This window comes from Gossypium hirsutum, chromosome D08 (genome assembly GCF_007990345.1).
Source record: "Gossypium hirsutum isolate 1008001.06 chromosome D08, Gossypium_hirsutum_v2.1, whole genome shotgun sequence".
In the NCBI taxonomy this organism is placed as follows: Eukaryota; Viridiplantae; Streptophyta; class Magnoliopsida; order Malvales; family Malvaceae; genus Gossypium; species Gossypium hirsutum.
Genome location: NC_053444.1, coordinates 31,489,370 through 31,515,291, shown reverse-complemented (window position 1 = coordinate 31,515,291; position 25,922 = coordinate 31,489,370). Strand labels below are relative to the sequence as shown.

General features: G+C 33.4%; 2 non-coding genes across 2 annotated transcripts; both read left to right on the top strand.

Annotated features, from left to right (window-relative positions):
- The first annotated feature begins 11,773 nt into the window (after positions 1 to 11,773).
- LOC121220551 (small nucleolar RNA R71) lies at positions 11,774 to 11,880 on the top strand. Its single transcript, XR_005917766.1, has one exon. It is a non-coding gene; the product is annotated as a small nucleolar RNA R71 (small nucleolar RNA).
- Positions 11,881 to 21,045: 9,165 nt separating this feature from the next.
- On the top strand, positions 21,046 to 21,151 carry LOC121220630 (small nucleolar RNA R71). The gene has a single exon (XR_005917850.1). It is a non-coding gene; the product is annotated as a small nucleolar RNA R71 (small nucleolar RNA).
- Positions 21,152 to 25,922: the final 4,771 nt, after the last annotated feature.

Below are 25,922 nucleotides of genomic sequence, written 5' to 3'. Positions count from 1 at the left end.
ATAAATTTCCCATAACTTGGAATTTGTATCAGAGCATCCACTAAAGGAATGTTGATCTGCAATTGCTTCAGTGTGTCTAGGAGCTGTTGATACTACTTGTCATGCTCATTCTTCTTGAATCTTTGTGGGAAGGGTTAAGATAGATATATATTTGCTTGCACCGACACCTTTGACTGCGTCGATAGTTTTGAAGGTTTGAGATTAGGTATATGAGTGATAGTTTGTAGAACTTTATTGTCTGATGCATCGACAAATTCTTCAGATTCAACCTTCTCACAAGTGATCACTCCATTCGTATCTTAAGGTGCTATAGTAGAGTCAATAAATGGTTCGCTAGTTTATTTACCACTCCTAAGAGTGATAGCCTTACAATGTTCTTTCCCCTTTGGACTAGGATTTTTTGTGTAACTAGGTAATGAACCTAATGGGCGAGTGTTCAAAGTTGAAGCAAGGTGTCCTAGTTGTGCTTCTAATGCTTGAATGGAAGATGAATTCCCTTGTACAATAGCTTCCGTGTGAGTAATATGCTCCCGCATTAACGCTTCAAGAGTTGCTAACTGGTTAGAAGTAAAAGCTTGAGTGTATGGTTGTTGTTGATGTCCTTGAACATGTTGATTTGGTGGTGAAGAGTGTTGTGGCTGCATTAGATTATGGTGTGGATGTGTTTGGCCTTGTTGTGGATGCATTTGAGTGTGCTGATTATAGTTCTGCTATTGTTGATTGTAGTTCCCTTGCCTAGGATTATAATTACTCTGAGTAGATGTATTCTCATATCTGAATGTCGCAGCATTTTTTCCAGCATTATGAGTTCCCCAAAACTATTGGTTGCTTACAGAGTTGTTGTAAGAATTTCCATAAGAATTGTTGCGGATATTACTAATATAACAGGCATTCTCTGCATGTTGTGGACAATCTTCATAGCTATGGTTGTCACTACAAATCTCACAACAAAAGGTAGGAACATCAACTTGCAGAGTGACTTGTATAGGTGCAACACCACTAGTCCCTTGCATATTTTTAATCATGTTTTTGAGAGAAGAAACTTGAGCACTTAGTGCGCTTATTGCATCCAATTCAATAACTCCTGGAGAAGTTTTTGCTTGTCTAGTTTCGGAGATAGGGTATTGATAGTCATTCTGAGCAATTCTCTCAAGAATTCTCACAGCATCATTATAAGTACAATCCAACAAAGGTCTATTGGTTGATGCATCGACAAGATTCCTTGTATGTGAATTCAACCCATAATAAAAAATCTCAATTTGTGTTTCTGGTTGAATGTCATGCATAGAATAGCGTCGAAGTAAAGATTTATAACGTTCCCATGTGGTGTGAAGATTCTTATCATCCAGCTGATGATAAGTAGTAATATCATTTTGAAGACGAGCATTCATTATCGACATGTTAAATAAAAAAAACTGTGTTGCTAATGCATCCCAAGAAGTAATTAATCTGGCAGGTAGTCTAAAAAATCAAGTACGGGCTCTACCCTGGAAGGAATAAGGAAATAATTGCATCTTCAAGGCATCATCAGGAACGCCTTGTTAACTAAAAGAAGCACAGTTCAATAAAAAGGATTTAAGATGTTCTCTCGCATCTTCGTGTGGTAGTCCAGCATATTGTCCATTAGAATTCAACATTTGAAACATTACTACCTTGAGTTAAAAATTCCAAGCTTGAATTGCTGGCGTAACAAGTCCTTGTTGTCAATCGTCCAAACCAGGTGCTCTAAAATCTCGTATAGTCCTATTTTTTATGAGGGCATCTTGCGGCAACAATGGGTTATTAACATTTTGCTGTTGCATTGGGGGTAAGCCTGCATTGTTCCCTGGTAGAGCCATACTTCTTTGTTTTTGATGTCTACTCCGAACAATCCTTTCAATTTTTGTATTAAAATTTGTAAGAAAATCTAAATTTCTTCAGGTCATAAAAAACCTAAATTGAAGTTGAAGAAATAGCAACAAAGAAAACCAGTTCGTGAAAACTAAATATTATATAAGGAAAATAAAGTACAAAAACACACAAAAACAAAAATAGAATTCAAACAAATGCCATCTCCGGCAACGGTGCCAAAAACTTGATCGGCTGTTTAACGTCACAATAATAATGTGCAAGCGTACACTGCCGATGCAAGTATAGTAGACAGATGTAGGTCTGTCAGATATCGATCCCACATGGATGGTAGTCTTTTATCTATTAATGTCGGTGCAATAACTAGATATAAATAATATAAATTGTGAGGATAGTTGTCGATGCAATAAATCGAAAACAATAAAATAAAATATGATAGTGATAAACTGGGATCCCCAACATGAATCTTCAGCAGAATACTAAATGCTCACAAGGTATAAAAGTGTAGGTGATTCTTGAGGCAATAAAATTCAATGTAAATCTTACCCAGCGTTACTCATCTATTTAATCTGAGACTTAAACATGCATATTAACCTCACCTTCCGATGATGGCAAAACGACACTATTAAGAACAAGTGGACTAAATTCCTCTAATCCTCACTCAACTTTCATTGAAATGCTTGTTGGCTCAAAATATCACTGCACTTTCCAGTGTTAGTGACTGCAATAACTCTTCCGTGTTAAAAAACATTCAAACCCCAAGATTAAACAGTAAAAGCAAGATTAAATAATATTACATTTCACCAAGAATTCATCAGTACTTCCATACAATCAGAAATCAGAGAGTAATCACCAGCATTTAGAAAGAATTAAGAAAGAATCGAGTGGAGAATTCTATTCCTAGACAACTCGACTGAATCTCTGTATTCCTTCTCGTCTTGCACTTAGATCTCCTCGTCAGGAGCTAGTTTGCATCCAATTTTCACATTGGCTCACTCGTGAGTGGCTTAAGCTGTTATGATTGCAAGATTCAAGGTACGATGATGAAGATGATGATGGAGAAAAGAAAACTCTTTTTTTTTCTTCTCACGTCCACCTTTTATGTCCTCCTCCAAAAGCAAAGGTGCCATTTCCTCAAAATTATTCTGTCCTTGCACGTACAGGTTGGTTATAAGAGACTGGATAACTTACGCAATTTTGGTTCTTATCTTGACAGCTGTTAGGTGTGGCGAAAATTCTAAGCACAATCTGGGATTAACACATGCAACGACATTAATGCAATAAGATAGCAAAATTAAGGATAAAATAGGCTAGGATTCACTGAGTTATAAAATGCAATTTACTAAACCGAAAATGCTAAAATTTATGCTAAGGATAACTAAATGGGAACAATTTAACCAACAAGTAAGGGGGAAAACCTATGTCCTTTCTAGTGCTATCACCCATTCATGCAACAATTTCACATTAAATCCTTGAAATTTAATTATTTTCACAAATTAGTCCCTAATCGATAAATTCATCAAAAATCACATAACAAAATACTTTTAATTATAAATCAACATTCCAAATCCATAAGCTAACATAAAAAATTATAAGATTCATCAATGGCAACATTCAAAAGCTTAAATAGTTTCAAAACCGAAGGTACAGGCTAGCTAGACCAAGTTTCAACGATCTCAAAAACATTAAAATTATTAGAAACGGGTAGCTAAAGGACTTACAAGCACACAACGAAACATGGCCGAACCTCACTTCACCATAGCCTTGGCTTTCAGTTGAAACAAAGAAAGCTTAATGTTTAAGATGGCCACTTTTGAATTATTCATACCTCATTAACCTTTTTAGTTAATTAATAATAATAAATTAACTTACAAAACATAAAAAATTAAAAAGTTTTAAAGCATCCAACCATCCCACTATCTTAGGTATGGGTAAATTACCCATTAAGGACATTCAACTATAATTCTTTAAGCAATTAACACTTTTAAACTAATAGCGATCGACTTTTTTCAACTTTTACAAGTAAGTCCTTTTTAATTAATTAACCATAGAAACGTTAAAAATTTTCAACCTAACTTCAATACCACCTTAGTGACACTCTGTAAATATTTATAAAAATATTTATGGTTTGGTTTATAGAAACGAGGCCCTAATACCTCCTCTTCTAAAACCACTTGACCTTACAGTCATACCAATTAAACTTAATAAATCACTTATATAACATTATTTATCAATTCAAAAACCTTTTTAAAACCATATATGACTCGTAAATATTAAATAATAATATTTACGAACCTACTCATCGAATTTGGTGGCCCCGAGACCACTATTTCTGACACCACTAAAAAACAGGCTGTTACAACTCTCCTCCCTTACGAAAATTTTGTCCTCAAAATTTCTCACCTAACACAAGCTATCAAGTAAAGTCTTTCTATCACCATATTAATTGTAACTCATAGATAAGTCAAGCATAACTCATTTCGATTCAGAACTCGTATCAGAGTCGGATCAGAACTTGATATTAGGTCTGAACTTAACTGAACATCTAAGATGTTCTTCTATCATAACTTATCATTAATAGTATAACTACCGAGAAATTCCAAGCATCGTTTCTCGAAACATAACCGAGAAACCCAGATTATCAAAGTCGGACTGATTCTTTTGACATATTTGTATCTGTAACTTTCAACTGATATCTATTCCCCTTTTTCTAGAAAGCGTCAAGCAATATCATTTACACAAGCGCGACAACTTTAACTATCAATACAACTTTAACTCCTAATAATATTTCCCGATTATAGCTTATCTGATACATATATTTCTATATTATGTCTTCTAGAATATGAATTTTTCATTTAGGCTGTCTGTCTATTTACTCGTAAATCCCAAACTTTATTCCTGGACCTAAAGATAAACTCAAATATGAACAAATTTCCTAACTTTCCAAATGAATAAACCATTTCTAAATAACACAATTGAGTCAATCTATCAATTGAATAATAACATTTCAGAATAATTCTTTCTTCTTGTTGTCAAGATAATCTAGATAAATCGTCTATCATAATTCCGTCAGAATACCAATTGAAGATCAGCACAAACTGCATTAACTCAAACGAAACATGACATCTCGTTTCAACTCGTTGACATAAATCGAGATTACCTAAGGAATGAGAACCAATATACAAGTTTGAGCTTGATCTTCCATTGTCTACACTTTTGTTGCTGCCTGCCCCTCCATCAAAGCTAGAAAGGGAATATAATAAAGCTATTTCAATTATTAACATCAAAGCTTTGAACCATATCAGAGCCACAACCATCAGATAGATTAAAACCATAGTGCTATAATTAGACCGACTTTTCAACCGTATAGATTGAAGAATACCTCAACATCAATATTGTATTTCAAAACAAAAGAGAAAAACTGAATGAAGTTCCAGTAACAACCAGTGCAGAAACACAACCTCTAAAAACCTGAGATTCGTATCACCGTGCTCCCATGATCGCACCAGGGATCATAACCGTAATAGATATAATTATCTCCGGCCAATGAATATCCTTTACAGATGAACCATGTTTGGTATATTAAACAATAAGAATGATAAGAAAATCAAGATAATGAAATCCAAAATTTGAAGCTATACTAAAATTCTGAGAATACAACCCATATTGAATGAGAAAGAGCTCGATGATTCCTTAGAGAAAATCCAGAAGAGGAACACTGCTCATACGCACTGGAATTAGTTGTGACAGAGACAACATAATTTGCATATATATAAAGAGGAGCAACAACCAGTAGAAACAGAATAATAGCATCATATGAGTTTTATCGTCAAATTTTCTATTAAACATAATGGAATAGAATGCCAAACAAAGATACAGTAATGCCAATCATAAATCAACCAGCCTCAAAATTTTTCCGTCTAACATTATGGTTAGCTAGTGTTCTCATATGATAAGAATCACATCTGAAGATGAACATTTGCATATATTTTTGAAAATAAAAGAACATATAAAATACCCCAAAGAGACCGTCATAAGATATTCGACTATAATCACTGCATTCAAATATCTTTTTGATTCAAACATTATTCCACTGACTACTACAGTCATCAATAATCTCACATTATCCCGTTTCACTAAAGAAATCAATTCAGAGAAAAAAATTCAGTTAAACTATTCTTTAGATACCATATCTAAATGAGTCGATTATTCATGAATAAGTTATTCTTTAATGACAAAGTTACGTATCCTGAATGATCTTCAAAAAAATCTAACATCTCTTCTAGAACTCTCTTTACTTGCTAACCAATTCTCGGCTTTGACCATATTAATATTCATTCAGCCATTGAACTCTTCGATTTCATACTTGTGGACTTAATCACCACACATCTTGTGAATTTCGTTGTATAAAATTTTGAGTATAAGGAGGTGAAGGTCGTAAAGCCTCTAAATTTGGCTCTTATATAAATACACATAACATAAATATCAACATTAGCATACATTATAAAACATTTATTCATACCTTTATGAGTTCCAACTTATCATAAACAACATTTTTAGTCAGATGCTTAAGTATCGCATTCAGCATTATCAAAATTAGCTCGGTTGGAAAACATCTCTATCTAAAAATGAAAAAAATCTCATTAGCATCAGGAGATATCACACTATCACAGGGTATATAATGGCATGTATTTCTAGACTTTACACATGCTACATTTAGTCTAAGAACTAACTAAACCGTAACTCTGATACCAATAAATGTAACACCCTTAACCCGTATCTATTGCCAGAATAGGGTTACAGAGCATAACCAGAGTTTACTTTTTAAAAATATCAAAAATATAAATCATTTACTTCATAATATAAATCATAGCAATTTCCATCAATATCATACAAATTTTCCCTTATACGAGCCCTCTAGGCCCTAAAAACAGATTAGAAACAATTTGAGACTAAATTGGAAATATCTCGAATATTTCCGGAAAAGATCAAAATTTTAAAACTGTAGGGCTCACACTGCCGAGAGACATGCTTGTGTCTCAGGCCGTGTGGATATTCGAAGCAGGGACGCACAGCCGTGTCCCAGCTTGTGTCGATGCCCGTGTAACTCACTGGCTTGGGTCACACGGCCAAGCCACACACCCATGTGCTAGGCCGTGTACCCTTCGAAATGGCCTCACACACCCGTGTGACAGGCTGTGTGCAAGGCCGTGTAACAGCCTGACTTCCAACACTTTGAATGTTACAGGGGACCACGGCTGTGTTGCCTTACCGTGTGTCACACATGACTGAGACACACACCCGTGTCTTTGCCCGTATGGACGAAAAGTAGGCAACTTTCAAGCCATTTTTCTCATCCAAACATGCATCCACCTACAACCAATTTTCCACATCTAATCAAGCACTCCAAACTACACCAAACCATGCTATAACAAGCGATCCAATTAAGGTACATAAGCATACAACCAATGTGGCCAAAATGAACCACAATCACAACCATTAAACATGTATATCCATATACATAAATTTGCCTAAAGTTCAACTAACTTATAACTAAACTTATGTTATAACTTACCACTTTGTTTACCTATAAAATTTCACACCAAAAGTACCAAATATGCCATTTAACATTTAGCGTCAAAAGTGATAAATACTAACTAAGTTTATTAATACCAAAATGACCATGTTCAACTTCCATCATCTAAGCAGCATAAAGACTATAAAGTCATCCATCAAAAGGCCACATTCATATATCCACATAACAACCAAAACACCATACCTGTCTAAATTTAACCAATTATCACTTAACTTGTTTCCATGCCAAAACATAACCTAATTAATGCATAACCACCATACCATATTATATCCGTGCCATATCTAGTTCAAAACCTTTCCAAAGCATACCATATCTTATCCATGTTGAAGTCAATTCAACATATATATCACTTTGGCCATTCAAACATGCTTTAACACATTTCAAATTAACACATATCAACAAGGCACCAAATGTACCAAGGCTACATCACTCAAAACAACAAATACATGCCAAACACAACAACTAACATTTATCTAATCATCAATCATAAGCTCACCTATACATGCCGTTATAATTGTTGGATAGTGTGATAGATCTGCGACGAGCTTCCAACTAGATCAAGCTTCCGATAATCTAAAAAAGTAAAGGAAAAACAACTACATAAGCAATGAAAGCTTAGTAAGCTTGTATAAACTTTAGTCATATCAACCCATTTCAAATATAAGCATACTATTTCAATACCTTTCCACTCCCGTTTCATATGCATAACACACAAGACATAAGCATATCATCAACCATAGCCACAAGCTAGTGCATTTAACATAGTTCTTTTGTAATTAATCGCATGATAAACCATTTCACAAGAAATTATATAATCTAAACCTTACTATTCTTTCATGAACTCAAACATATATCCATTTGGGCACATACCATTACAATGCATAACCTATAAATTAACATGACATGATCCAACAAAATCTTGGCCAAAGTCTAAGCATTCACACCAAAAATGTTAGCATACATGATACAAATCATAAGCACATTAACATGAATAGCCATTTAATCTCAACATGTATCATTTGAATCTATTACTCATCTTAACTTACATAATTTCCATATATCACCATATTAAGGATATTCATATAGTTTCATGTCTTAAGTCATATCATTTCCTTTACCATTTCTTTTGAATAACACATAAGACATAAACATAGCATCACTTAAATCATACTTTTCATAATCATAAATGTTCTTACTTGAATCATCGATACATCATACCTTTCTATAATTGTTGTAGTGAAATCAATCGAAACTCTTACCGATTCATCCCTTTTCATGCCTGTTGAACCACTTAGAATAATACCGGGTATGCAAGAAATCTTACAAAAAGTGTGCTAAACATATAGTCATAGCCCACACGAGCTGTAAAATGGGTCTACTCACACAAGCTGTCGGTTGGAATGTAAGCTACACGATGCTGCTCACACAAGCTATCAAGTATCCGCAACTAATGTCGGACCTCAACCCTTAGTAAGACATTTAATACTAGCACCCGAAACACAGTAACTTGGGTCTACTCAACCCTTAGTAGGACATTTAATACTAGCACCCGAAACATGGTAACTTGGGTATGCTCAAACAAGCTGTCAGTCGGAACATAGCTACACGGTGTTGCTCATACAAGTTGTCAAGTAACCGCAACACATGCCAGAATCTCAGCCATCGGTAGGACGTTCAGGACTAACACCCGAAACATGGTAACCTTAATGACATGTCATTTGTATCCTATATATTCCTAAGGTTCAAACGGGACTTGGTAGTCGTCGTACGTCGTTAAATTTCCATCGTTTCATTACAAGATAATTGTATAATAAGATATATATATCGATTCATTTCCAAAAAAATTCATATAATAACATTCAATTTAATCAACAGTATACATAGTACAATTCATACGAACTTACCTAGCTAAATTGCAGAAATACCAAAGTTCAGGGGCATAATTGCAGAAATACCAAATATTTTCCACCCGATCTTGATCTAAATTAATAAGTTCATTCAATCTATTAATTTAGAACATAAAAAAATTAATTTTATGCAATTTAGTTATTTTTGACATTTTAAAAAAATTTCCCATAAAATTTTACTTTTATTCAATTAAGTCCCTGAGTCCAAAACATGCAAATTAACAATTTTTACCCAAAATTGAGCTTAGTCAAATGTTCATGCTATCAAAAAAACCCATTCATGAAACAATTTCACATTAAATCCTTGAAATTTTATTATTTTAACAAATTAGTCCCTAATTAATAAATTTATCAAAAATCACTTATGAAAATACTTTTAATTATAAATCAACATTCCAAATTCATCAACTAACATAAAAAATTACAAGATTCAGCAATGACAACATTCAAAATATTTAACAATTTCAAAATCGAAGGTGCAGTCTAGCTGGACCTAGTTGCAACGATCTCAAAAACATAAAAATTATTAGAAACGGGTAGCTAAAGGATTTACATGCACACAACTAAACATGGTCGAACCTCACTTCACCATAGCCACGGCTTTCAGTTGAAACAAAGAAAGCTTAATGTTGAAGATGGCCACTTTTTATTTATTCATACTTTATTAACTTTTTTACTAAATTAATAATAAATTAACTTATAAAACATATAAAATTAAAAGGTTTTAAAGCATCCAACCGTCCCACTATCCTAGGTATGGGTAAATTACCCATTAAGGCCATTCAACTATAATTCTTTAAGCAATTAACACCATTAAACTAATAGCAATCGACTTTTTTAACTTTTACAATTTAGTCCTTTTTAATTAATTAACCATCGAAACATTAAAATTTTTCAACGAAACTTTAATACCACATTAATAACACTCTGTACATATTTATAAAAATATTTACAGCTCAATTTATAGAAATGAGGTCCCGATACCTCATTTTCTAAAACTAATTGACCTTAGGGTCATACCATTTAAGCATAATAAATCACTGACATAACATACTTTATCAAATCAAAAACCTGTTTAAAACCATATACGACTCGTAAATATTATTATTTACTTTATTAACCTTTTTATTTATTCATACTTTATTAACCTTTTTACTTAATTAATAATAAATTAACTTATAAAACATATAAAATTAAAAGGTTTTAAAGCATCCAACCGTCCCACTATCTTAGGTATGGGTAAATTACCCATTAAGGCCATTCAACTATAATTCTTTAAGCAATTAACACCATTAAACTAGTAGCAATCGACTTTTTCAACTTTTACAATTTAGTCCTTTTTAATGAATTAACCATCGAAAAGTTAAAATTTTTCAACGGAACTTTAATACCACCTTAATAACACTCCGTAAATATTTATAAAAATATTTACAGCTCAATTTATAGAAATGAGGTCCCGATACCTCATTTTCTAAAACCAATTGACCTTATGGTCATACCACTTAAACCTAATAAATCACTGATATAACGTACTTTATCAAATCAAAAACCTTTTTAAAACCATGTATGACTCGTAAATATTATTATTTAATATTTACAAACCGGCTCGTCGGTTATGGTGGCCCCGAAACCATTGTTTCCAACACCACTGAAAAACGGGTTGTTACAACTTGGTAAAGCTCCTTGTGGTCTACTACGAAGCTTAGTAGCTAACTGACCCATATGGTTCTCCATATTCTTCAATGTTGTTGTTTGCCTTTGGATCATTGCTGCTTGGCTTTGGATCAAGGCATCATTTTTCTCCATGTATGCCTTCAACAAGTCCTCCAAAATGTTCGATGATTAAGCTTGGGGTGGTTTTGGGGCTTGTTGGTTAAACCCTTGGGTTTGGTTGGGTCTATGCTGTATTTGATTGTTGTTCGGTCCATTTCCTTACTTACTTCAAGAAATGTTTGAATGGTTCCACCATGAAGGATTGTAGAAGTTGGACTGTGGTCCTTGTCCACTTCTATTTTGATATTGGTTCCTTAAGTAATAAACTTATTCAGGATTTGAAGGGAAATTCTTGAAAGAATGACCATCCCCATAGCATACATAAGAAATAACATCATACTAACTTGGTGATTGAGCTACAAAATTATGTAAACCATTAGTGGTAAACTATTTTAACATAAAGGAAATAGAATATACCTAAGTAGAGAGTGAAGTTAGTGTGTCAACTTCCTGCACTCTGGCTACATGTCTTCCTGAAACTGCTCGATTCATTGGCCATTGGTAGTTATTGCTTGCAATCCTTTCAATGATCTTGTAAGCCTCATTATAAGACTTAAATAAAATCACACCATTCACAGAATCATCCACCATTAATCTTGTATGTGGGTTGAGACCATTATAAAACGTTTCTAATTAGATACAATGAGGAATCCCATGTTGAGGACATTTACAAAGTAATTCCTTCAATCTTTCCAATGCCTCACACAAAGATTCATCATCGATTTCTTGGAAAGTTGTTATCTCATTACGCAACTTTGCGGTCTTACTTGGTGGAAAGTATTTTACCAAAAACCTTTCCGCTAATTCTTTCCAATTAGATATTGAACTTGGTGGTAATGAATTCAGCCATGCTCGTGCTCGATCTCACAATAAGTATGAAAATAGTTTCAACCTCAGTGCGTCTTCAATCACACCAGCTAACGCAAATGGATCACTACGTCCATAAATAATCGAAGGTGTAAAGTGTGGATCTTCTGTGCGCGAACCCCTGAACTAGCCCACCATTTGGAGCATTTGAAACATCACTGATTTCAACTCGAATTGGGGTGCCTCGATATCTGACCTTCTAATTCTCGAATTTAACTCATTGAAGAGTGGCTTAGCATATTGCTTGATGGCATGATCCCTATCATAAACAATAAGGATTGGGTTGTGCACTTGATTGACTCCATTACCTTGTCTATTGTTCTAATTTCCATGGTCTATCTCGACTTGTCTTTGAACAGATCTCTCATATCTTTTTTATCTAAAAGTCCGCTCGATTTTAGGGTCAACAGGTAATAGATCAATGATTCAATCTATGCTCATAAAACACCTAATAAATAAATCATAAATAAAGAATAAAGAATAAAGAATAAATTAGTAGAGCTAGAAATAAAACAAAATAAGAAAAAAATGTAAAAAAAAATTTCACAAAGACTGTGTAATACCCTAACCCGAATCTGTCACCAGAACAGGGTTATGGAGTATGAAAAAAGTTTACAATTTAAACGAACAGAAAAATTCAAACATTTCATAACATATAGCATTCATGTCAAAAATCAATCATAATCATGCGTACTGTTCCTAATACGAGCCCTCGAGGCCCAAAATACACTTTACAAACAAATCGGGACTAAATTGGAAACTCAAAAAATATTTCGAAAACATTTAAAATTTTCAAAGCTGCAAGGGTCAGAAGGTCGTGTGACTCACACATCCAAGAGACACGTCTGTGTCTTAGGCCGTGTGTGCATTCTAAATAGGGACACACGGCAGTATCCCAGCCCGTGTCCATACCTGTGTAACTCACTGACTTGTGCCACACGACCAAGCCACTCGCCCGTGTGCTAGGCCGTGTAAGCATACTAACTTGCACTCTATAAAAGATACAGGGGACACATGGCCGTGTCACAGGGCCATGTCTCACACACTGCTGAGACACACGCCCGTGTCTCTGCCAGCGTTGAACAAAATAGACCATTTTACAAGCCACATTTCTCAGCCAACTTGGCATCCATCTACACTCAACATTTTGCATATACACAAGTCATAATTAGGCATTAAAAACAAGTCAAAATCAAGCCTTAAACATGTAAATCCATCACATACAACCAATCTACCTAAAATGACAATATGCAAACATGTAAACCATGTATCCGAATTTACCTAAGTGACCAAAATACATATATGCATAATTGTACCAAAACCTATCATGTAGGTCACTTATCAAACTCACCCATTTGGTACCCAAAATACCAATTATAGCTAACATCAATTTATCTATAAGTTTTCCATAACAAAGCACTATATCACACCAAGGTATATAACATATATTATATGCATATTAAAGCCACATTTTACTTTTCATCATTCTACCATATCAAACACACATCAAATATGATAAGGTCACATATATATACACATCAAAATATACCAAACACAAGCCATATAAGTGACTAATCTAAACAAAACACTTATATGCCAACATTGGCAAAATTAACCTATACATGCCATTATAACTGAAATTAAATAACTGAAAGTACCAAAAGAGCGATGGATAGTGTGATATAGCTCTAACAAGCTTCCAATCCAAACGAGCTTTCGAATCACTATAAAACACAAAAAATAACACAGAGTAAGCATTTAAACTTAGTAAGTTCGTATAACATAGAATTAACTTACCATTTAGTCACATTTAAGGTAAGCATACAAAGAATATCCAAACTCAATTTGGCAAAAAGCCTAAAATATCCTCATCAACCATGTTAGTCATGTAGTTCATATCAATATCAAGAAACATGAATGTGCTCAATAATAATAAAACTTCCATGTACGTATAATTTCTGCATCATATATCTAATATCATGTACAAACCATTTTCATATATCTTATCTAAATACATGTGGCAGTTTGTATTGAACTCATGCAATCTCGTAATAGAACAATGCCCATTGAACCATTTAGGATATCATTGGATATGTAGGTAGTACACACGAGGTGTACTGAACTGTAATTTGTCAATTCATGTACATGAATGCTCATACGAGCTGTAAACGATAAGCTCCTCCGATCTGAATAAAAGTAAGCTAATCCGAGTTGAATAAAAGTAAGCTCATATGAGCTGAAATCGGTAACACTAATGACATGCCATTTGTATCCTACAAATTCTTAATGCACAAACGGGGCTCAGTAATCGTTGTACATCGTCGGATATGCGATCGGTATTTATATATGATGATTACACACTTCACAAACATATAACTCAATTTAAAACATATAAATGTACAATTTAATTACACGAACTTACCTCGATGAGTGTACGTAGATACGGAGGCGACTCGAGATTTTCTCTTTGCCTCGATCTAACTACATACGAGGTCTAACCAGATCTATACTAATGAATTTAACTCAATTCAATATAATTCACATTCAATTTAGTCCAACACAAATTTTTGGCAAAATTACCATTTTACCCTATACTTTTAATTCTTTACAATTGAGTCCCTATCTCATAAAAATGGAAATTTGCAAAATTTCATTACAACCCATCATAGCTGAATTATATACATGCTTATAACAACCCACATTTTTTACAAATTCATAATTTTACCACACAATTTATCACATTTTTCAATTTAATCCTTAATTGATAATTTCATCAAAAATTCCTTTACAAACGTTGTTTATCTAACAAAACCCATTCATTTTCTACCATTAAACTTCAAAACCCTAACATGTTCATCAATAGAAAAACTAAAATACTTTAATAGTTTCACAAATTAGTCCCCAGGCTAGCTAGATTAAGCTACAACGATCCTGGAAACAGAAGTTATCAAAAATGGGACAAACCACATACCTAATTAATGGAAACAAGCTTGTCGAACCCAAAAGAGCAAAAAATGGCTTTCTTCCTTCAATATTTAGTTGGAAAAAAAAGATGGATAAAGATGAGAGCAAATTTGGTTTTATTTATTTTATCATTTATTACTTATTTACAAAATTAACCTTAATTAACTTTAAAAATTACACTAATGCCAAGTCATGTACATCCACTATCACATTTAATTGTCTAATTACCATATAAGAACCTCCACTTTAAAATTCTATAACTATTATAACACAACTTTTGCACTTTACGAGATTTAGTCCTTTATATCATATTGAGCATGTAAGCAGTAAAATTTCTTAATGAAATTTTTATATGGTATTTCGATCACGCAATAGAGCATAAAATAATAAAATAATTTTTTCGAATTTCAATTTGTGGTCCCGAAACTACTATTTTGATTTCACTGAAAATGGGTTGTTACAAAGTGATTAAGGCAATAGTCCCCGACAACGGAGCCAAAAACTTATAACGCGGTTTGTGCAAGTGTACACATTCGTTCAAGTAATAAGTAAGTAAAATGAGTTATTATCTCCACAGGGACTGTATAAGCTTAACCAATTTAATTGTAAAATTTATAATTAACAATTTGATGTAAAAATTCAATAAATACTGATGATTAAATTTAATTGAATGCAAATAGTGATCCTTAATGCAATTTAATCTAGATGCAATTTAACTAAATGTACGAATGAAGGCTTTAGCAACAAAAACAATCAACTTTAAATGGTCTAGGATAATTATATTAATCAATTCATTTTACTTTATCATGCTTAACAATGTTCGGAAATACTTCCATGGCAACTCGATCTTTCATGAGTTTGGAAACCAAATTAAGTCCTTTTGGAGTCTTTTACCTAGTTAAATATGCATTTTACTTATCATATTAGCTAAGGGTTTCTTAGCATTAATGTAAGGTCAGAAGTACATTTACGTTTGCAACAGTTTAATTACATAACCTAAAAACTATACAAGGCAATAGAGCTAACTAAAGATAATACGAACCTCAACTTAGTTGGGTTTAAGGATCTAAATTAAACATTGCACTTTTCAATTATGTGCCAACTAGTCATTGTCTAGTTAGGATCACTCAGCTAATTTGATTGCAGCCAATCATGTATGAATGAAATGTATCATGATATTAATTGAAATCATGATTAAATAATACCTGCACATGTTAAATATGAACAAAATAGATCTTACTGAATTAACATAATCATCCTAGCGAATAGGATTTAAAACTTCATAGTTGATGTCAAAAATAATAAACTCAAATCAAACATGATTAAAATAAATAAAAGGAGGAAAGTGAAAACTCTATTCAGTTCAGCAGCCTTTTGGATCTACTATGACTGACTCAGTTCAGCAGCCTTTCGCATCTATTCTAATTGAGGCGCTCCTCCATTCTTTTGATGCTTCGTTTACTAAGTGTTTAATAGGTAGTCGGCTAAAGAGTGCTTCTAACAAAGCTTTTGATACTAAAGAATGGAGGAGGATTGGACGACTATGCAAGGGAAGAAGAGAAAAATAATTGAGATGAAACTAGTGAAAGTGAGAGAGGAATGTTGAGGGATGAGGGATGAATGAGAGATGGCAAGGTATTTAAAAGTGAAGTTAAGGGTTTGAGTTTACTAAAAATAGGCTTAAATTTCCTTCTTTCCTTCTCTCATGCAGCTGACCATGCTTCAAGGAATAAGGGATGATCAAGCCTTCTCCATTTGAATTTCAAATTCAAGCGAAAAATAGCTATAGAGTGGACGATTTCAACAAAGAAGTTGTTGGGCTAAATTTTGATTATTTTCCAACTGTAAGCTTCAATTAATTATCCCAAAACATATTTTGGATAGCCAGATTTAAGTTCTGAATTTGGGCTTTTAGTTCCCCTTGTTGGATGATTCTTTAGTCCAAAAACTTAGTAGACATGTCCATCTTTCAACACCTTTAACTACTCAAGATAAACACATTTATTAAGCAAAATGGTGGTAAAATTATATAGAATGACCCTATATAATTTTGAGTTTACAGACCTCTCATCATTGATGATAGCTCTAGGAGTTTCGAACCTTGTGAACACATGTTTATGCAAAAACATCATCATTAGTTTGGCATTGTTCGTTGAATATACCTTGGCCTCAATCCACTTAGACATATAATTTACTACTATTAGTCCATGTTACCATAAGAAGGAGGAAAAGGACCAAGAAAGTCAATACCTCAAACATCAAATAATTCTATCTCAATAATGTTTGTTCATGGAATCTCTTTTTTCTTGGATATGTTTCCACTCCTCTAGCATCGATCACAATTCTTCATGTAGGCATACGCATCTTTGAACAAAGTTGGCGAAAAAAATTCTACTTGTAAAGCTTTAGCCATAGTACGTGATCCTCCAAAGTGCTCCCCACTTGGAGTTGTATGAAAATGATATAAAATTTCATGTGCCTCCTTTTCTTCCACACATCTCCTGATCATTTCATCTTTGTATTGTTTGACCAAGTATGGATCCTCACGAAAATATTATTTCACATCACGGAGAAAATTTTTCCTTTGTTGATACGCCTTTTCAAGCGCCATCAAACCAGAAGCTAAATAGTTGGAAACATCAGCAAACCAATGTGTGTTATGGACGTGATATACCTTACATTGTGCTCATCTGGAAATGTCTCTTGAATGGGTAGAAAAGGAGAAGTTCCTTCTTGCGGCTCCAATCTGGATAAGTGATTCGCTACTTGATTTTCTACCCTTTTTCAATCTTGAATTTCTAGATCAAAATCTTAAAGTAGAAGTACCTATCAGATCAATCTTGGCTTAGCATCTTTCTCGAGAAGAAAGTATTTAATTGTTGAATGATTTGTATAGATATTCAGTTTGGTACCTACAAGATAAGATCAAAACTTGTCAAAAGCAAATACAATAACAAGTAACTCTTTTTCTACTACCATGTAATTCAGTTGAGCTCCCATTAGTGTTTGACTTGTGTAGTAAATGGGATGAAAAACTTTGTTCTTTCATTGCCCCACTACAGCTCCTACCACAAAGTCACTTGCCTCACCAGTGTGACAATAATTGGTGTCGAAACCAACCGATTCTTCAAATCATTAAAAGCTTTTGAGCATTTTTCATCAAATTTAAATGGTTTGTCCTTCTCCAATAATTTGCATAAGGGTTTAGCAATTTTGGAGAAGTCTTTGATGAATCTTTGATAGAATCTGACCTGTCACAAAAAGCTCTTAAAACCCTTTATAGATGTTGGAGGTGGGAGCTTCTTAATGACATCTACCGTTGCATTATCTACCTTGATCTCTTGTGTCATTATTCGATGCCCCAAAACAATACCTTTTCGTAGCATGAAGTGGCACTTTTCCTAGTTGAGCACAAGGTTTGTTTCTTTACACCCTCAGTACTTTGGCTGGATTTGCTAGGCAATCATTGTAAGTGTCTCTGAACACTGAAAAATTATCCATATAAACTTCCAAAAACTTTTCCACCATGTTATTAAAAATTGCCATCATACATCTTTTAAATATAGTAGGAGCATTACATAAACCAAAAGGCATACCTCTAAAGGCAAATGTACCGTACAAGCATGTGAATGTTGTTTAGTGTTGATCCTTTAATGCTACCATGATTTGGTTGTACCTTGAGTATCCATATAGAAAGTAGTAATTGTCTTGCTCTTTGAGTCTATCAAGTATTTGATCTAAGAATGGCAAAGTAAAGTGGTCTTTCCGAGTCACCTTGTTCAATTTCTGGTAATCTATGCAAATTTTCAAACCTGTAACTATTTTGGTTACTATTAGCTCATTATTTTAGTTCTCCACAATCGTAATGCCTCCTTTCTTTGGCACGCACTGGACCGGACTTACCCATGAACTATCTAAGATGGGGTAAATTATTCTAGTATCTAATTACTTGATAATTTATTTTTTCACCACATCCTTCATAATGGGGTTTAGTATCCAATATCCATTAATCATTCTTTTTTTCCATTTTCTAAGACAATTTTGTGCATGCATACAGACGAACTAATATTATGGATATCGAATATGGTCCATCCAATAGCCTTCTTAAAATGTTTTAGCACCACAATGAGTTTCTCTTCCTGCCCTTTAGTTAGCTTAACTGAAATAATCACATGCAAAGTAGAGGTGTCACCTAAATAAACATATTTTATGTGTGAAGGAAGTAACTTAAGTTCTAATTTAGGTGGCTCCTAGATTGACTCTTTTGGTTGAACATAATCTCGATTCTCTAATTCAAAAGATTCAAAGGGGGATTGAGGAACAAATTCCCTTGAGTTAGCTTCAAGCAAAGCTAAATATTCCTCCCTTTCCTCATCACTTGGGGAGTCTGACATTAAGACTCATTCTAATGGGTCCTTAGTAGAATTGAGTTCCCAACCTGCAACAAATTCCTCTAACTCAGTCACTATAGAACACTAATCAATTGCGTCACGAAATCACATAAATTTAAAAACAATAAACATTACCTGGTTGTCCTAAATACATATGGTAAGCTTGCCTTTCTTCACATCAATTAAGGTCTTTTCGGTTGCCAAGAAAGGCCTTCCCAAGATGATTGGCACTTTCTTGTCTACTTCGAAATCTAGAACAACGAAGTCAGCAAGAAAATTTAATACCAATACATCTTCAATTTTTTTTTCTGGATGTGCTAAGGATAAATCTGCTTACTAAAGCATAACTGTAGTTGGTCAAACTTCCCCTATTCCCAATTTTTTAAACACATACATGGGCATCAAGTTGATGCTTACCCCTGAGTCAAACAATGCCTTACGATAATAAGTTTCTCTGATATTGCAGGGTATGGTAAAACATACTGGATCTATCAATTTTTTGGGTAGCTTATCTTGCAGGAATACATTACACTCCTTTTTTAAAAGCTTCCGTCTCAAATTCTACAAGTTTCCGTTTCTTGGACAAGATATCCCTCAAGAATTGGACATAGTTTGGCATCTGCTCAAGAGTTTCTACCAATGGAATGTTGATGTGAAGTTGCTTGAGTACGTCTAGGAACTTTTTAAACTAGACTTCATGTTTCTGCTTCTGAAGTGTTTTAGGGCAAGGTGGTGGATGATTCTTTACTTGCACTAGAGAATTTCTCTGTTGCAGCACTTCTGCATTTAACGAAGATGTTAGTTTATTAGATTTAACTGAGTTAGAAGTTTCCTTATCAGAATTTACAGATTATGGTTCTAGTGAAGCTTGATTTACAACACTTGGTTGAATTTTCGCTTTATCTCGAGTGTCAGCTAGCTTCTCTTAAACTTCGAAAGTGTGGGGCTCTATCGTCTTTCTGCTCCTTAGAGTCAATGCTTTACAATGCACTTTCCCCAAATTTTTTGGATTTTCCGTATCATTAGGCAAAGCACCTTGTGGTCGGTCCTAAGTTTAGTAGCAAGTTCACCCACTTGATTCTCCAAACTCCTTAAAGTGGCGTCATTGTTTGCCATATATGACTTCAATAGGCTGTCTAGACTATTAGAATGTTCTTCTTGTGGTGGTTTCTGAACTTTTTTAGTAAATCCAGGTGGTAGACTAGGTCTAGCCCTTTAGCTACTCTAGGAAAAATTTGGGTGGTGTCACCAAGGTAGGTTATAAAAATTTGATTGCAATTCTGCCTACCTTGGTTACGGTTCTGGTTACCCATGTAATAAATGAATTATGGGTTTGATGGGTAATCTTTGAACAAGTGCACTTCCCCACAATAAACAAGGTTATATTCTCAAATTGATTGGGTGGATGAGCTACAACATTATTATACCCATTAGTAGTAAAATTTTTAAGCATTAAGGATATCCAAGATACCCGAGCTTAAGTGAAGTGAGGGCGTCCACTTTATGTACTCCTGTGACTCATCTTGAAGTCGCCCAATTTGCTAGCAATTTGTAATTGTTGCTGACAATTCTTTGGATGATTTCATAAGCTTCATTATATGACTTATAAAGGAGAGGACCATTAGCAAAAGCGTCTACAACCATCCTCGTGTAAGCATTGAGACCATTATAGAATGTCGCTAGTTGGATGCAATGTCAGATTCTGTGATGAGGGCATTTTCATAGCAATTCTTTAAATATTTCACACGCTTCATACAATGACTGGTCATTCATCTGTTGGAAGGTAGTGATCTCATTCTGCAACTTAGCATTCTTGCTGGGTGTGAAATATTTCATAAGGAAGCATTCTACTAACTCTTGCTATGTGGTAATGGAATCTAGTGCCAATGAGTTCTACAAGGCTCAAGCTCTATCCCTTAGTGAATATGGGAACAACATTAATCTTATTGGATCTTTGGGTACTCTTGCTAACTTGAAGGAATCCCTAATCTCCATAAACAATTTGAAGTGAAGGTGAGGATCTTCAATAGGCATTCCACCAAACTAGCCCACTCTCTAAAGCATTTGGAACATGACTGGCTATAGCTTGAATTGTTTGTTGGGAAAACCGATACACCCCGTGGCACAACGAAAAAATTATTCTGGCGATCCATAACCAAGCATCCATTTACGAAGAATGAATCAGACTGAAATAGGGTTGCACATGTACCTTCATTAGTGAAAACATTGAAAGGATGTTGTTGATTCAATGTCTATCCCAAGCCACAATGAAAACGTCTCGGCCTCTACGTAGTGCATCCTATAAAAAAAGAACAACCACTTTCTATTGAACTTTTCAAAGAGAATTAAAAACGGTTGCTAGACCTTTTAAATTTTTAAGGTGGTAACCTTAACATGGTAAGAGATTATCATTCTCTTATCCTCTTTGATATCACATATTAAAAAGAAAATCCAAGATTATTCCCTTATTAATAAAGAAGACAAACGGAAAGTTAGAAAAATAAATTATATCCTTTCGAAAAGAATATAGGATTATTCGCTTATTAATTGAGAAGGCAAATGTAAAGTTAGAAAAAGGAATTATATTCTTTCAAAAGAATATTAATTTTTATGTCTGTTATATTTTGATCGAAATTAATTAATATAACTGTTTATATTAATAAATTCGATAAAATATATCCAATTAATATTTTGCATGAATCAAATTCATATATTAATTAATTATTTCCAAAAGAATATTAATTTCCATCTTTTATATTTTGACTGAAATTAATTAATATAACTATTTTTATTAATAAATTCGATAAAATATATACAATTAATATTTTGTATGAATCAAATTAATATATTAATGATATTTATGTTCTCTATTTGTGTACAAAAAGTTTGTACATATAATGTGTTTAATGTTTAAATATCAAATTAAATTAATTCAAAAATTAATTTAATTTATGTGACAACTAAATACAATACAAAATGTATTTGGATTCTGTTCGTTTCAGCTATAGGGTGTGACATTGTAGGTTATTGTAACGTTGGTAGTCATACTAGAACATTTCTAACATTACAAACAATGAGTGGCATCTAGCAATGCATCATTGGCACCCAAGTTAGAAGAAGTCGTGATTCGACATAACCTTTCTGCGATAATCTTTTCATGTATTATATCCATTTATCCTTAATATTTAGACTGAACGCAAGTCATGGAATAGTCACACTTGTATAGTCCAATCTCATATCTCTTGATTTTCTCAGAAGATTACAATAATAAAATATATGTGTGATATATCATATTAACTTATTCAAGCATGGTCATGCATTTCTATTCTCACTCCATCAAGAGGCCTAAGATATTGCTCCCATTATGTAGGAGGGATAAATCTTATCTTGATCAACCATATCCCACTTCATGGATTGTGGTATATCCAACCTTAGTCTTTATAGTACAACATGTTACAATAGACGTTTTGTCTATACCAAAATATACGACTCATGATGTTGTGACAATGATGATCTCAAGTCTAAAGATCATATACATAATTATCACTATCAATAATATTTTGACTATTACATAATAATCCAAGAAACATACTCATAACGAGTAAGTCCAATAGGTTGTTCTCTAACACATACTCATCTATTGATTATGACATCTCTATGTCAATGACAATTTTTTGTCATCAATGAACTACACATTAATCTTAATGCATAATTATTGTCCTAGCCCACAATAATACTTGACTAAGGATATGTTTAAGAATAATCATATTTTCTTAGGACTTTATTACTATTCAGTTTATTTATATACAGAGAAAAAGAAACTAAAATAATAATGGTAATGCCTTATATTAATAAAGAAGGTAAACCGAGTATGTGATTACAATCATATCATGACTGGTCTTAGGTATACTCTAACAATCTCCCACTAGCACTAAGACCAATCAAGCATATATCTAATACCGAGTGATTAGTGTGAAGGTCATGCTTATGCTATGTCAGAGGCTTTGTCAATGGATCAATGATGTTGTCATATGTTTGTACTTTGCAAATTTCCACATCTCCTCGATAAATGATTTCTCGAAAGAGATAAAAGCATCGAAGTATATGTTTGGATAGTTGGAACGACGAAAATGTGCAAGTGTACACAATCGCAACAAGTAATAAAGTGACAAGTAAATGTCGAGTTATCGTACCCACAAGGACTGTAAAAAGGAATATTTATGAAATTAATGTTAAATCACTTTGGTGATGGAAAATATTATGGTTTAAAGATGATTAAAAACTAAGGGTTAAAAAGTAAGTAAAAAAATTAAAAATAAAAAGGTTCTAATGCATGATTTCAAATAAGTTTTAATCAAGATGATATAATTGTGTTGGATTAATTACATTCCTTTAACTTAGAATTATTAAACTTATGTTTATACTGCTACGAACAAATTCAAGGCAAATCGGTAATTTGCTAACTACTACTTATACATACTTATTAAATTAATCAATCTCTTGAACATTTTCCAATGTCAATCCAAGCGATTAATCAATCTTCAGAAGCACATAAAAGATCAAGTGAGGTTACAGAGTATTTCTACCTTGAAACAGTTTAATCACAATAATCTTGCAAGTTATGCAAGGCATATGTATTGCCAAATACAATGCTAAATTAACTTCAGCTACCTTAGAAGAATAAACATGCACTGATTAAGTATTGTGTTGATTAATTACAATTTCAATACGATTTAATAATTAATTCATTAGTTATCTAACAATTAATATTTCACGAATAACTTAGGCATGATTTTACTTAATCAAGCATCTTAGCGAGGCTTATATCAGCACAAACACAATTTCAATAATTCAAGCAGGAAAAATATAATCAACCCAACACGGATTAAATTCAAGCTAGATTGAATAAAATAACCATTTTAATAGATTAATATTCATAAACATGTTTGTCAAGACAACAACGAAATTTAAAGAGATAGGGAACAAGAAGCAAATCCGGTGTTTCTTCGTAGCTTGACTGGTTTCTCCGTTCTTCGTTCTCCATTGTCTTTGGCTATCAAGGTGGCTTATAAACACTTTAATTGCTGCTCAAAAATGGTTGATGATGACTTCTTTCCCAAGAGAAGAAATCGGCACTTGAACAAAAGGGAAAATGTGAAGGAAAAGTTGAGAGAAAGTAAGAGAGGAGATGAGAGAATGAGAGTGTGAGGGATGAGTTGAATAATTAGGAAGGGGTGGCTTTTATAGCTGATTGTGGCTGCTAAAAATAACAAATTCCATCTGCCAAAGAGACCCCCTTGGCCGACCACCCACATGGCAAAGTTGAGAGATTCAACTTTGCTAAAAATAGCCTGGGGCAAATCCATAAAATCACATTTTTTGGAGGGGTTTGAATGCAAGGTTGAAAGTTCTTCAAGGGATTCTTTGCAAGCTTATTTAGTCAGCTAAAATGCTGATTTGGTTCAGCGTATGGACGTTTCTAGGCAACCCAATTGGTGGCTAGTTTGGTTCACAAGATTGAGTTCAACCAATGCGGTTCAACTGGACCCTTTTTTCCATAATTAATTAATAATAATTTATTTAGCCCAAATTAAATTGGGAATAAATTAAAATTAATTATATTATGAATTAACACAAATTTTCGGACCGTCTTAGGCTGGAAATAAATTTTCCTTGATGCTTCAAATTGCTTCTCGGTTTTATTCTTCGAGCATTGTCTGCTGAGCCAATTTTTGCCCTTTGTGCGAATCTATCGAAAATAGTCAGAATTAATCAAAATTAACTATAAAATTAATTAAAATTCATCAACTTCATATTTTTAACATAATTTAATTATTTTATAATATTTAATTATTTTTCGACAAGAATTTAACCGAAGTAGTATGATTTTAAGTTCAAAAGGGCATGTAAAAACACATAAATTTTCGTGTTTCCACACCCCAAACTTAATTCATTGCTCGTTCCGAGTAATGCACAAATTTGAAAAGAAGTTTCTCAGAAACACTTTTTGAAAAACTCCTTCAGAACAACATTCTTCTCAAAATCATGAAATCAATATACTTATGCTCAAAAACAAAAAATTTGATAATTATGCTACTCAAGTATATATATCATTCAAATTAATCTCAACAATTACTACAATAGAAAAATTATACTAAATGTTTCTTAATAAAGACATGTTAATCCCTACTAATTTGATTTTAATCCCTTATTCAAAATTAAACTGCAATCATTGAGCTTAACTGATGTCTTCATATGTTGAACAGAGCAATTTCTCTCCACTAATGTAGGTAACACTGGAACTTTGAATCAATAGGTCTTTAACAAGGTTGTAACGTGGCTAGGCTTAGGGGTGGGTAAAAGATAGATAATTTTAGGTTTAAAAAACCCTAGGCTCAACTTGTATCGGACCTTTCGAAATAATTACCTTCAATACATCAACTTTTCTTTCCTTTTCACATGCTCTTTAGTGCAATTTACTTCAAGTACATATGCTCTCTCTTTTTTCGAGTATTTTACTGCATGTACTACAATTTTTAGAGCATTTCATACTTCTTTGCAACTCCCCCAAACTTA